The following is a 12,385-nucleotide window of genomic DNA, read 5'->3' as shown; positions in this document are numbered from 1 at the left end:
TGACAAGAGGGAGCCAGCTTAGCTTAGCTGCCAACACCCACACATGGTGTCAGCAAGGCGGACAGCCCGCCTGCTTTCATACCTCTCACTGTATTTCCCACTTCTATACTTCCCTTCACCTATGCCTCTCCTTCCTTGCCCCCCCCCCCCCCCCCCCCCGAAAAAAAAGAGAGGGGGAACAGGAAGGGCGGAGAGCAGGTATAGAGGAAGGGGGGGGGGGAAGAGAATGGGTGAATAGGGAGATAAGATATGGGCCGTGAGATACAGTACAATGTCGAGAATAGTTCCTTTTACATAGTTAACCCGCAGGACAGGTCAAACATGGCAGCTGAACTGACTATTTACTTCCTGCCTGGGAGGGAGGGGCCCCAGCAACCGGAAGCAATATGCGTATTAGTTATTCTGCAGAACGCACTATTTATTCGCCAAAATATACACTTAAACATCCCTCTGTGTATTGTTTAAATATTGAAATAACTGTATTATTAATAAATAATATCAGACACTGCTCTTTCCCCAAAGGGAGAAGACAGCAACTTACTTCTGAAAACGCCATACGTATTTTGCAAGAAACCATTATTTAATTACCAAAATATATACTTAAACAATTCATAGTACATTATATATATACATATGTTTAGAAATTGATAGAAATCCAACGGAAGCTGCGCCTGGCGACCGTCAGCCTTCCGGTGTCAGCCAATCAGCGCCTTTGTTGTTGTTGTTCCCAGAGTCCCAGACGGTCTGTCCCTTCACCATGAAAATACACATCACTTTGGTAAGCTACCTTACCTGTCCAGCTTGCATGCCAGCAGCCTGATAGGTGGGAGGGTGCGTGGCCCTGCAGGGAGCTGCAACATGAGCTAATTTGATTCACTTTGCAATAATGCAATTAAGTGATCAATTACCTGCGGGTGGTGAAACTTGAGGAGGTAACCACAGCTTCGCACTCTTGTTGTCGTCATCTGTCCGCTTCACAACACCAGTGTGGTAGCTTTTATTGCCTATTTAACACTTATTATGACTGTTGAGCAATGAGTATATAGGTTGTTAATGTTTATATATATATAATAAATGTGTGGGGGGACAGGAAGCCTGAGTGTGTTCATATACGTTAGGCTATTATCGAGGTCCTCCCCCGAGGCCAAATTACTGACCCCACCCAGGATGCAACCTCACAACAAGCTGACTAACTTCTGAGTACCTACTTACTGCTAGGTGAAGAGACATATTAGGTGAAAGGAAATGTGGCTAACCATTTGTGTCCCACCAGGGATTCGAACCCAGAATTCTCGATTGTGAGTTGAGAACGAACCCGATTGTACTACCAGGACCCTTAATATGTATGTATGTATGTGTATAATTACCTAAGTGTAGGAGAGCTGCGCTCGTGGTGTCCCGTCTTCCCAGCACTCTTTGTCATATAACGCCTTGAAACTACTGATGGTCTTGGCCTCCACCACCTTCTCACCTAACTTGTTCGAATCGTCTACCACTGTGAAAGTGAATTTTCTTACATTTCTACGGCATCTTTGTTTAATTAGTTTAAATCTATGACCTCTTGGTCTTGAAGTTCCAGGTCTCGGGAAATCTTCCCTGTCGATTTTAACAATTCCTGTTACTGTTTTGTACGTAGTAATCATATCAATTCTTTTTCTTCTGTCTTTAAGTTTTGCCATATTTAATGGCTCTAACCTCTCCTTGTAGCTCTTGCCCTTCAGTTCTGGGAGCCACTTAGTAGCATGTCTTTGCACCTTTTCCAGTTTGTTGATGTGCTTCTTAAGATATGGGCACCACACAACCGCTGTGTATTTGAGCTTTGGCCTAACAAAAGTTGTGAACAATGGCCTAACAAAAGTTGTGAACAATTTCTTTAGTATATTGCCATCCATGTATTTAAATGCAATTTTAAAATAAATTAATGTATTTTTTCTTGCCTATTATTAATATACCTATATTGCATGTATAATATACCTACATAATATTGCCTATATTAATTCTTGCCTATCAAATTTTAAATAAATTAAAGTGTGTAATTACCTAAGTGTAATTACCTAAGTGTAGTTACAGGATGAGAGCTACGCTCGTGGTGTCCCGTCTTCCCAGCACTCTTTGTCATATAACGCTTTGAAACTACTGACGGTCTTGGCCTCCACCACCTTCTCACTTAACTTGTTCCAACCGTCTACCACTCTATTTGCGAAGGTGAATTTTCTTATATTTCTTCGGCATCTGTGTTTAGCTAGTTTAAATCTATGGCCTCTTGTTCTTGAAGTGCCAGGTCTCAGGAAATCTTCCCTGTCGATTTTATCAATTCCTGTTACTATTTTGTATGTAGTGATCATATCACCTCTTTTTCTTCTGTCTTCTAGTTTTGGCATGTTTAACCCCTTAACTGCGTTGCCTCCAAATGTGACACCCCCGCAGTGCGCAGGAAATAAATTCTCTGGAAAAAATTCTTTTTTCTTTTTAAAGTGTCAAAAACCCTTCCCTGAGTATGGGTATGTAAAAAAAAATTCGAAATTGTACTTACTTTGGCTGCTATGGGGTCCGGAAGTTGGGGCGTGACGTCATCATTCCCCGTGCGCCCGTGGCGTAAGCTCTCGGGGGCAGTGGGGCGCTCGGGGCGGGGCGCGCGAGTTGCTGCGAATATATTTTCGTTCATTTATTGCGCACATTTCCAAATACATTTTCATTGTTTTTATGTGCCAATCCAATGTATAATGAACACGTACACTATAATATCGCAGTACAACATCCGTACTGTCCGTAGACACTGTGTTACGTGCATCGCAAACAGGTTCACTTATCCTGCACAATTTCCAATGTATCATGCCTAATAAATTTAAATTTACACTTTATATACACACTGTACAGTATCACACACTATATACACACACCATAAACACACTCAGTACTCCGCGAGTGTGTGATATGCTGCGAAACAGCCAACGGGGCAGAGTGGCACCTTGCACTCCACGCACCAGGTGCTGATACATCTTCGTTTCTGTTCTCTGCGGGTAGTGTTCCTGCATACTATACACGCACGTTTACCCTTCTCCCGTGATGCTGTGCCTGGCATATACTCGAGCATATGTACTCCGAAGTTCTCATTACCCCTCAATCTGTCTGGAGCTGCATGTGGCATTGTTGCTTGCACTCCGCGCGGTACAACAGAACCCTCCTTGCAATACTTTACTAGCAGCTGTGACACAACACCAGCACTGAATGTACGTATAGACGGTCTCCTGCCAGATTTAACTAAGTACATATTGAAGCAGTTGAGCACTGCAACATCCATGAGGTGGAAGAAGAACTTTTTAGTCCACTTCACAGACTTGCGCACGCACTCCACTCCACCAAGCATCATGTCACACTTATCGACGAGGCGCATGTTCACGTTATAGTCTATGACACAGTCTGGCTTGACACAGTCTGGCTTATACACGGTGTTGCGTGTCTGAAAGTGGACTTTCCCACTGTCCAACATGGCACCGGTGTGAATCGTAGTCAGCATATTCACCTCGCGTCTGTCCTCCCACTGCACTGACAGCATGTTGTCACACTTGCGCAGCTGGCACTCGCCCACAGCTATAGCTATACCGAACACTGGCATTTCCTTCCTGTGGCTCTTCACAGTGCCACATATGCCGGTGTTGTGGGCAAGGAGGTATCTGGTCAATAAGGGGCTGGTGTAATAGTTGTCGGTGTACAGTACATGCCCCTTGTTCAGCAACGGTTCCATCAGGGTTTTTACAACACTGCCAGAGAACCCGTGTTCATCTTGAGCCGGTATGTCGACGTCTGTACCAGAATATAATATCATGTCCAAGACAATACCAGTCTCACAGTCGCATAGCACAAAAAACTTCAGTCCAAATCGGTGCCGCTTTGATGGAATGTACTGCTTGAATGCCAGTCGCCCCTTGAACAGTACAAGCGACTCGTCAATAACCACATTCTGTCCAGGTACAAAATAATCCCTGAACTTCCCTCTCATGTCACTGAACATCTTCCGTACTTTCCACAGTCTGTCGTGTCTGTCCTCATTTGCATTATTCTCGAAATGCAGGTACCTGAGAATCAAGAGAAACCTATCACGTGACATGTACCGGTTGAACACAGGCGATGGAACAAGGCTGTCTTTGCTCCAATAATCCTGGATGACAGCTTTCTCAGAGAGCTTCATCATCATACAGAGTGCCAGAAACACGTACATTTCGTCGATTGTCATGTCCTTCCATCGTGTGAGCCGTGAGGCAGGTAAAATACCTTCGTCTATGAGGCTGTGAGCGAACCTGTTTGTCTCAGTCACAAGATGCGTCATGAATACATTGTCAAAATATGCCTGAAAATATTCCATGTCTGCCATATCATCACCAGTATATGGGAATAATGGTGTAACACCAAAATCGCTATCATCAAATGTTGGTATTTGAGGGACAAATGTGGTGCAATCCTCCCACACAAGTACACCAGGGGGTTTGGTGTTGGTGCCAACACCACGGCCAACACCACCACGAGCACCAAAACTATGGCTACGTCGTCCGCTGCTTCTGCTGGAGCTGCGTGAGGGTATGCTAGGCGCTGAGGCAGATTTACGTACTGTACACCTACCACGAATAAATGATGTTGAGGGGCCACTGTCGTTGTCCACATGCTGTGAGGCACGCTGCCGCCTGCCGCGGCGTGTTGCTGAGGTAGCAAAACCCCGCCTGGTAACACCACCACTGCTCGTACTCGGGTCGTCCACACTACTCGTATCGGAGCCAATGTCACTGAAGCCCGAGAAAGATTCGTCACATGTACTATCACTGAATAAACTACTAGTGTCTGGGGACATACATGATGGTGGTGATGATAACGGTGTTGACCCAGGGCGGCGAGGCAGGCCGGGCGAGGCACGAGTACCCCACACACTCGCCACATCTTCCAATTCTGTCTCTTCCTCACTCGTATCAGATCTCTGAGTTAGGTCTTTCTCTGGATCATAGTCCAGGTCATCATCCAGAGCACCGTCATCATACAAAATATCGCGTATTTCCTCCTCAGAGAGTTGTTTTCCATGACCGCGGGTCACCGTGGAGCGGGAGCTCGTAGAGTATGCGTCAGACATGGTTGCTGCCGTGAAACTGAGGCTCCCCACGGCCGCAGGGCATGCTGGGATTTTTTTTTAAGATGGCGGACGATCACTGGGGCCCCCACCCACCCATACCATACCCGCGTCACCGCGCGCCAGTTTTGAATGGAACGTGAAAAATCAAAATACCTGGAGGCGCGTTGCGCAAACCAGACGCGAGCCTGCAGGCGCGTTGCGCAGTTTAAGGGTTAATGCTTCTAACCTCTCCTCGTAGCTCTTACCCTTCAGTTCTGTTAGCCACTTAGTAGCATGTCTTTGCACCTTTTCCAGTTTGTTGATGTGCTTCTTAAGATATGGGCACCACACAACAACTGCATATTCTAGCTTTGGCCTAACAAAAGTCATGAACAATTTCTTTAGTATATCGCCATCCATGTATTTAAATGCAATTCTGAAGTTAGAAAGCATAGCATAGGCTCTTTGCACAATATTCTTTATGTGGTCCTCAGGTGATAGTTTTCTATCTAGAACCACCCCTAGATCTCTTTCTTTATCAGAATTCTTTAAAGATTTCTCACATAATATATAGGTTGTGTGGGGTCTATGTTCTCCTATTCCACATTCCATAACATGACATTTATTAACATTAAATTCCATTTGCCAAGTGGTGCTCCATCTACTTATTTTGTCCAGGTCTTCTTGAAGGGCATGACAATCATCTAAATTTCTTATCCTTCCTATTATCTTAGCATCATCAGCAAACATGTTCATATAATTCTGTATACCAACTGGTAGATCATTTATGTACACAATAAACATCACTGGTGCAAGAACTGAACCCTGTGGTACTCCACTTGTGACATTTCTCCATTCCGATACATTGCCTCTGATCACTGCCCTCATTTTTCTATCAGTCAGAAAATTTTTCATCCATGATAGAAGCTTACCTGTCACCCCTCCAATATTTTCCAGTTTCCAGAACACCCTCTTATGTGGAACTCTGTCGAAAGCCTTTTTTAGGTCCAGATAGATGCAGTCAACCCAACCATCTCTTTCCTGTAATATCTCTGTGGCTCGATCATAGAAACTGAGTAAATTCGATACACAGGATCTTCCAGATCGAAAACCATACTGTCTGTCTGATATTATATCATTTCTTTCTAGGTGTTCTACCCATTTAGTTTTGATTAGTTTTTCCAATACTTTCACTATTACACTTGTCAATGATACAGGTCTATAATTGAGGGGGTCTTCCCTGCTGCCACTTTTGTAGATTGGAACTATGTTAGCCTGTTTCCACACGTCTGCTACGATTCCTGTACACAGGGATGCCTGAAAGATCAGGTGAAGTGGAATGCTGAGCTCAGATGCACATTCTCTCAGAACCCATGGTGAAACGCCATCTGGGCCAGCTGCTTTGTTCTTACCGAGCTCCTTGAGCATTTTTTCCACTTCGTCTCTAGACACCTCTATGTGTTCTATGTTGTTCTCTGGAATTCTTATTGTATCTGGTTCCCTAAAGATTTCATTTTGTACAAACACACTTTGGAACTTTTCGTTTAGTGTTTCACACATTTCCTTTTCATCTTCCGTGAATCTATTTCCCATTTTCAACCTCTGAATATTATCCTTTACCTGCAATTTGTTGTTTATGAATTTATAGAATAGACCTGGTTCTGTTTTACATTTGTCTGCAATCCCTTTTTCAAAATTTCTTTCTGCCTCTCTCCTCACTGCCGTGTAGTTGTTTCTCGCATCTTTGTATCGCTGGTATGTTTGGGGGTTCGGCCTCTTCCTGTATTGATTCCATTTTTGTGTCTTTTGGTCTCTAGCCCTCTCGCAATTTCTATTGAACCAATCTTGTTTCCTAGTTCTGCATCTCTGTTTTGGTATAAATTTTTTTGTGCCTTTATCATATATTTCACAAAACTTGACATACTTCTCATTCACTTCCTTGCCTAGCATCAAGTCTGTCCAATTATACTCACTAAAAAAAATTCTGAGGTCACCATAATGTCCTCTCCTGAAGTCTGGTTTTTCAACTGCTTCAACCTCCTTATTTTCTTCCAGCTTATAACGCATTGCATACTTTATTCCCAAAAAGACATGGTCACTTTTACCCAAGGGAGGAAGGTACTGAATGTCAAATATCTCTTCCTCCTTCCTGGTAAATATCAAAACTAGCATGGAGGGAATGTCCCCTTCCCTCATCCTCGTAGCTTGTTTAACATGTTGATACAAGAATGTTTCCAGGATGAGGTCTACAAATTTACAGGTCCAAAAATCTTCTGTTTTAGCTTCATATGCTTCCCAGTCTATGGATTTCAAGTTGAAGTCACCGACTATCAACAGTCGTGATCTATCGTTATCCGTTCTCGCTATAATCTCTCTCATGATTGTTATAAGACCTTCACGTTTACTATCTAGCTCCTCCTTTGACCATGTGCTGCTTGGCGGTGGACTATATGCATTTATTATCATTAGTTTATCATCCTCATGGCAGATCTCTAGTGCTATTATGTCAACTTCTTGTGGATTGGCAGTCATTATTTCGCTCACCTTTAGGTGTTCTTTTACCAGCACAGCAACGCCACCGCCTTTCCTAATTTTTCTGTCCCGTCTCCAAAGTGAGTAGCCCCTTGGGAACATGACCTCATTTAAAATTACATCTTCAAGTTTTGTCTCCGTGAGTGCAACAATGTCTGGTGTCTGCAGCTGTACTACATCACTTAACTCCAGTATCTTCGATCTCACTCCATCTATGTTGGTGTATGCAATCTTCAGGAACTTGTTCCCCCCTCTCCTTATTCTTCACTCCCCCTCTCTCTATTGATTTTGTCGGTTTGCCTTTATGTACCACTTTACTGGTTTGCCTACCCCTATCACTTTGTAGAAAAAAGAATTTATTTCTTCTGCATTCCTGCTCTCATTTAAATGTTTTGCCTCGGCGAGGTTCAGTTTCAGCTTCTCTCTATCTTCTTTTGAAAGATCTCGTCTTAACGACCACCCTTTCCCATCCTCATCACTTTGCAATTTTTTCTAGCATTCCTTAGTACTTCCATCTGTTTGGCACCGTTTAGGGTGATCCTCAAAGGGCGATCTTTCCCTTTTACGTACCTGCCTATTCTCCTGTAGTCACACGCATTCTCTATGGTTGTAAGACCTTCCACGAGGCCAACAATTTTATCTACTACTTTAGCTTCTTCTACAGCTCTTTCTGACCTAGATGTTATCACCTTTTCTTTGCAGCCAAAAATGATCAGGGACTTACTCCGATCAACTGTGTTTTGCACCAAGTTCGGGTTAGATGCCAATTCTTTTCTCACTTCCAGCCTAATGTTTGTTTTATCTTGGTTGCTGCAGTGTTTGACTTCCTTTACTGCTTCTTCTATTTTTTTCCTTCTCCTTGGCCACTTGTGCATAAGTGAGTTGCATATCTTTCTTGCATTGTTCTATTCCCTGTGTAACTTCCTCCATCTGTGCTGACAAAAGCTGTTTCTCCTGTTGAATTTCCTTGCCTAACCTATTGTAGTCATTTATGTTTAAATTTACTTTAACTTCTTCCAAAGCTATTTTTAAGAGTTTATTTTCTTCTTCCATGGCTTTGCAATTTGTTTCCAATTGATTCTTATTCTTGCGCAAGTCTTTCACTAAACCCTCAAGACATAAAACTTTGCTATTCAAATGGTCATTACTTTCTTTCAATTTACTAATTATTTCTACATGAGAGTTCACTATAGTATCTAAATTTACCAACTTGTTATGTAGACTGCTAATATCAATGCTTTCTTAATTGAATCCCTCAAAATCAAGCTCTGTTTTGTTTTTCCCCTTGCCAGTGGCCATCTTGAATGTTCTTCTCTGCACTGTAAACACTAGGGCAACTTTTTCTCATCCGATTTTTCACTTCCCTTAGCACTTTCCTGTTATCTCACCTATTTTTCAAGAGCACTATACCTTTATGTTCTCTGGGACACCACTCACTACCATCAACCTGTACTACAATACTTAGGATTGTTGAAATATGCTGGAGCTCCTCTGCTGCAAGTCTGTGTGTGTGTGTGTGTGTAATTACCTAAGTGTAGTTACAGGATGAGAGCTACGCTCGTGGTGTCCCGTCTCCCCAGCACTCTTTGTCATATAATGCTTTGAAACCACTGACGGTTTTGGCCTCCACCACCTTCTCATTTAACACTTTCGCGCTCTCCGCAAAGGTCACTCAGCCAACCGAATGTGCGCGCTGCGTTTTTATCGCTTAAGCGTAAAAACAAAAATGTGTATACTCTTTTTACTCTTCTGACCTTAGTTCTCATGCTACGTATTTCATTTTGGTACCAACGTGTTCGCAATAAAATTCTCTAGAAGAACATTAGTAAAATAAGTCACGAAACATATAGGGATACCAGCACCAAATAAATAACTACGTAGATGACTCGCCGTGAGCGCCCATCAGCAACAAAATGTTTTTACTCTTGGGATTGTAATCACCTCCACACTTGTTCTACAGCGTTAATTTTGGTATCAATGGACTCGCAATGAAATTCCCAACACGGTGATATGAATATAAGCGTAGAATAATGATGCAGCCCGCCCGCAAGAGTGTGTGAAGTGGTGAAATTGTTACCCGGTATCGGTGACGGGACGACGCACGGCGCTTTGAAAGTTTATACTTATTTCACTCTCATGACATTAATTTTCTATGTACGTCATTCATTTTTATGTCAATGTGTTCGCAATAGAATGTTCTATGTGCCCATAGGTAAAAAATATCAACAAAGCGTAAGTTAGAATAGCGACAAATATAAAACAACGCTGGAACATATCAGTGAGCGTCAAACACACACGAAATATTTTTACTTTTGTTATGTTTGTCAAGATTATACTTGTTGCACACAGTTATTTTTGGTTGTATATTGATCGGAATAAAATTCCCTAAACAGACATATGCATATAATACATGATATGGGGGAAGAATTACCAGTATAAACGGCTAAAGTCACCCACCTGCAACCCGTTTGGGACAAAATACCATTTGATCGAAGTTATTCACACCTTTCATGAACTTATTGTACCATGCAGCCTAGTGGTGAGAAAGAGAGCCTCATAGCGCGCAGTTTGAAACAAACCCAAAGTAAATCGGATAAAAATTGAATTTTATACAAATATTTTAAAAGTTGACATAACTTTATGTCCACTATGCGTTTACGTTAGACGAAACCGAACGCGCCGGCGCGTCCAGATAGCGCGAAAGTGTTAACTTGTTCCAACCGTCTACCACTCTGTTTGCGAAGGTGAATTTTCTTATATTTCTTCGGCATCTGTGTTTAGCTAGTTTAAATCTATGACCTCTTGTTCTTGAAGTGCTAGGTCTCAGGAAATCTTCCCTGTCGATTTTATCAATTCCTGTTACTATTTTGTATGTAGTGATCATATCACCTCTTTTTCTTCTGTCTTCTAGTTTTGACATATTTAATGCCTCTAATCTCTCCTCGTAGCTCTTGTCCTTCAGTTCTGGGAGCCACTTAGTGGCATGTCGTTGCACCTTTTCCAGTTTGTTGATGTGCTTCTTAAGATATGGGCACCATACAACCGCTGCATATTCCAGCTTTGGTCTAATAAAAGTCGTGAACAATTTCTTTAGTATTTCTCCATCCATGTATTTAAAAGCAATTCTAAGGTTAGAAAGTGTAGCATAGGCTCCTCGCACAATGTTCTTAATGTGGTCCTCAGGTGACATTTTTCTATCTAAAACCACCCCTAGATCCTTTTCTTTATCAGAATTCTTTAAAGATTTCTCACATAATTTATAGGTTGTGTGGGGTCTATGTTCTCCAATTCCACATTCCATAACATGGCATTTATTCACATTAAATTCCATTTGCCAAGTGTTGCTCCATATACTTATTTTGTCCAGGTCTTCTTGAAGGACATGACAATCATCTAAGTTTCTTATCCTTCCTATTATCTTAGCATCATCAGCAAACATGTTCATGTAATTGTGTATTCCCACTGGTAGATCGTTTATGTAGACAATGAACATTACCGGTGCAAGAACTGAACCCTGAGGTACTCCACTCGTGACATTCCTCCAATCCGATACCTTGCCTCTGATTATGGCCCTCATTTTTCTGTCAGTTAGGAAATTTTTCATCCATGTTAGTAGCTTACCTGTCACTCCTCCAATATGTTCCAGTTTCCAGAACAACCTCTTATGGGGAACTCTGTCGAAAGCCTTTTTTAGGTCCAGATAGATGCAGTCAACACAACCATCTCTTTCCTGTAAAATCTCTGTGGCTCGATCATAAAAACTGAGCAAGTTCGTTACACAGGATCTTCCAGATCGAAAACCATACTGTCTGTCTGATATTATGTCGTTTTCCTCCAAGTGTTCTACCCATTTAGTTTTAATTATTTTTTCCAATATTTTGACTATTACACTTGTCAATGATACAGGTCTATAATTAAGGGGGTCTTCCCTGTTTCCACTTTTGTAGATTGGAACTATGTTAGCCTTTTTCCACACATCAGCTACAGCTCCTGTACACAGGGATGCCTGAAAAATCAGTTGAAGTGAAATGCTGAGCTCAGGTGCACATTCTCTCAGAACCCATGGTGAAACTCCATCTGGACCAACTGCTTTGTTCTTACTTAGCTCCTTGAGCATTTTTTGCACTTCGTCTCTAGACACCTCTATGTGCTCTATGTTGTTCTCTGGAATTCTTATTGTATCTGGTTCCCTAAAGATTTCATTTTGTACAAACACACTTTGGAACTTTTCGTTTAGTGTTTCACACATTTCCTTTTCATCTTCTGTGAATCTGTTTCCCATTTTCAACCTCTGGATATTATCCTTTACCTGCAATTTGTTGTTTATGAATTTGTAGAATAGGCCCGGTTCTGTTTTACATTTATCCGCTATCCCTTTTTCAAAATTTCTTTCTGCCTCTCTCCTTACATTGTTGTATAGTTGTTTCTCGCATCTTTGTATCGCTAGTATGTTTGTGGTTTGGCCTCTTCCTATACTGATTCCATTTTTGTGTCTTTTGGTCTCTTGCCCTCTCACAATTTCTGTCGAACCAATCCTGTTTTCTGGCCCTGCATCTCTGTTTTGGTATGAATGATTGTGTGCCTTCCTCGTATATTTTTAAAAATTTGGCATACATTTCATTTACTTCCCTGCCTAGCAACAATTCTGTCCAATTACACTCACTAAAAAAATTTCTAAGGTCACCATAGTGTCCTCTCCTTAAATCAAGTTTATCAACTGTTTCAATGTCCCCATTTTCTTCTAGATGATATCTTAAA

At 41.9% G+C, this 12,385-nt stretch overlaps 1 non-coding gene across 1 annotated transcript in view; it reads left to right on the top strand.

Moving 5' to 3' along the window:
• Positions 1–817: 817 nt before the first annotated feature.
• The window catches only part of LOC123758410 (serine-rich adhesin for platelets), a 90,341-nt gene continuing 78,773 nt past the window's right edge, over positions 818–12,385 (top strand). The window contains exon 1 of the transcript XR_011228089.1: positions 818–932. This is a non-coding gene — a transcript (serine-rich adhesin for platelets). The remainder of the gene's footprint in view (positions 933–12,385) is intronic.

This window comes from Procambarus clarkii, chromosome 11 (assembly GCF_040958095.1).
Source record: "Procambarus clarkii isolate CNS0578487 chromosome 11, FALCON_Pclarkii_2.0, whole genome shotgun sequence".
NCBI classification, from domain to species: Eukaryota; Metazoa; Arthropoda; class Malacostraca; order Decapoda; family Cambaridae; genus Procambarus; species Procambarus clarkii.
This window is presented reverse-complemented; position numbering and strand designations above follow the sequence as displayed.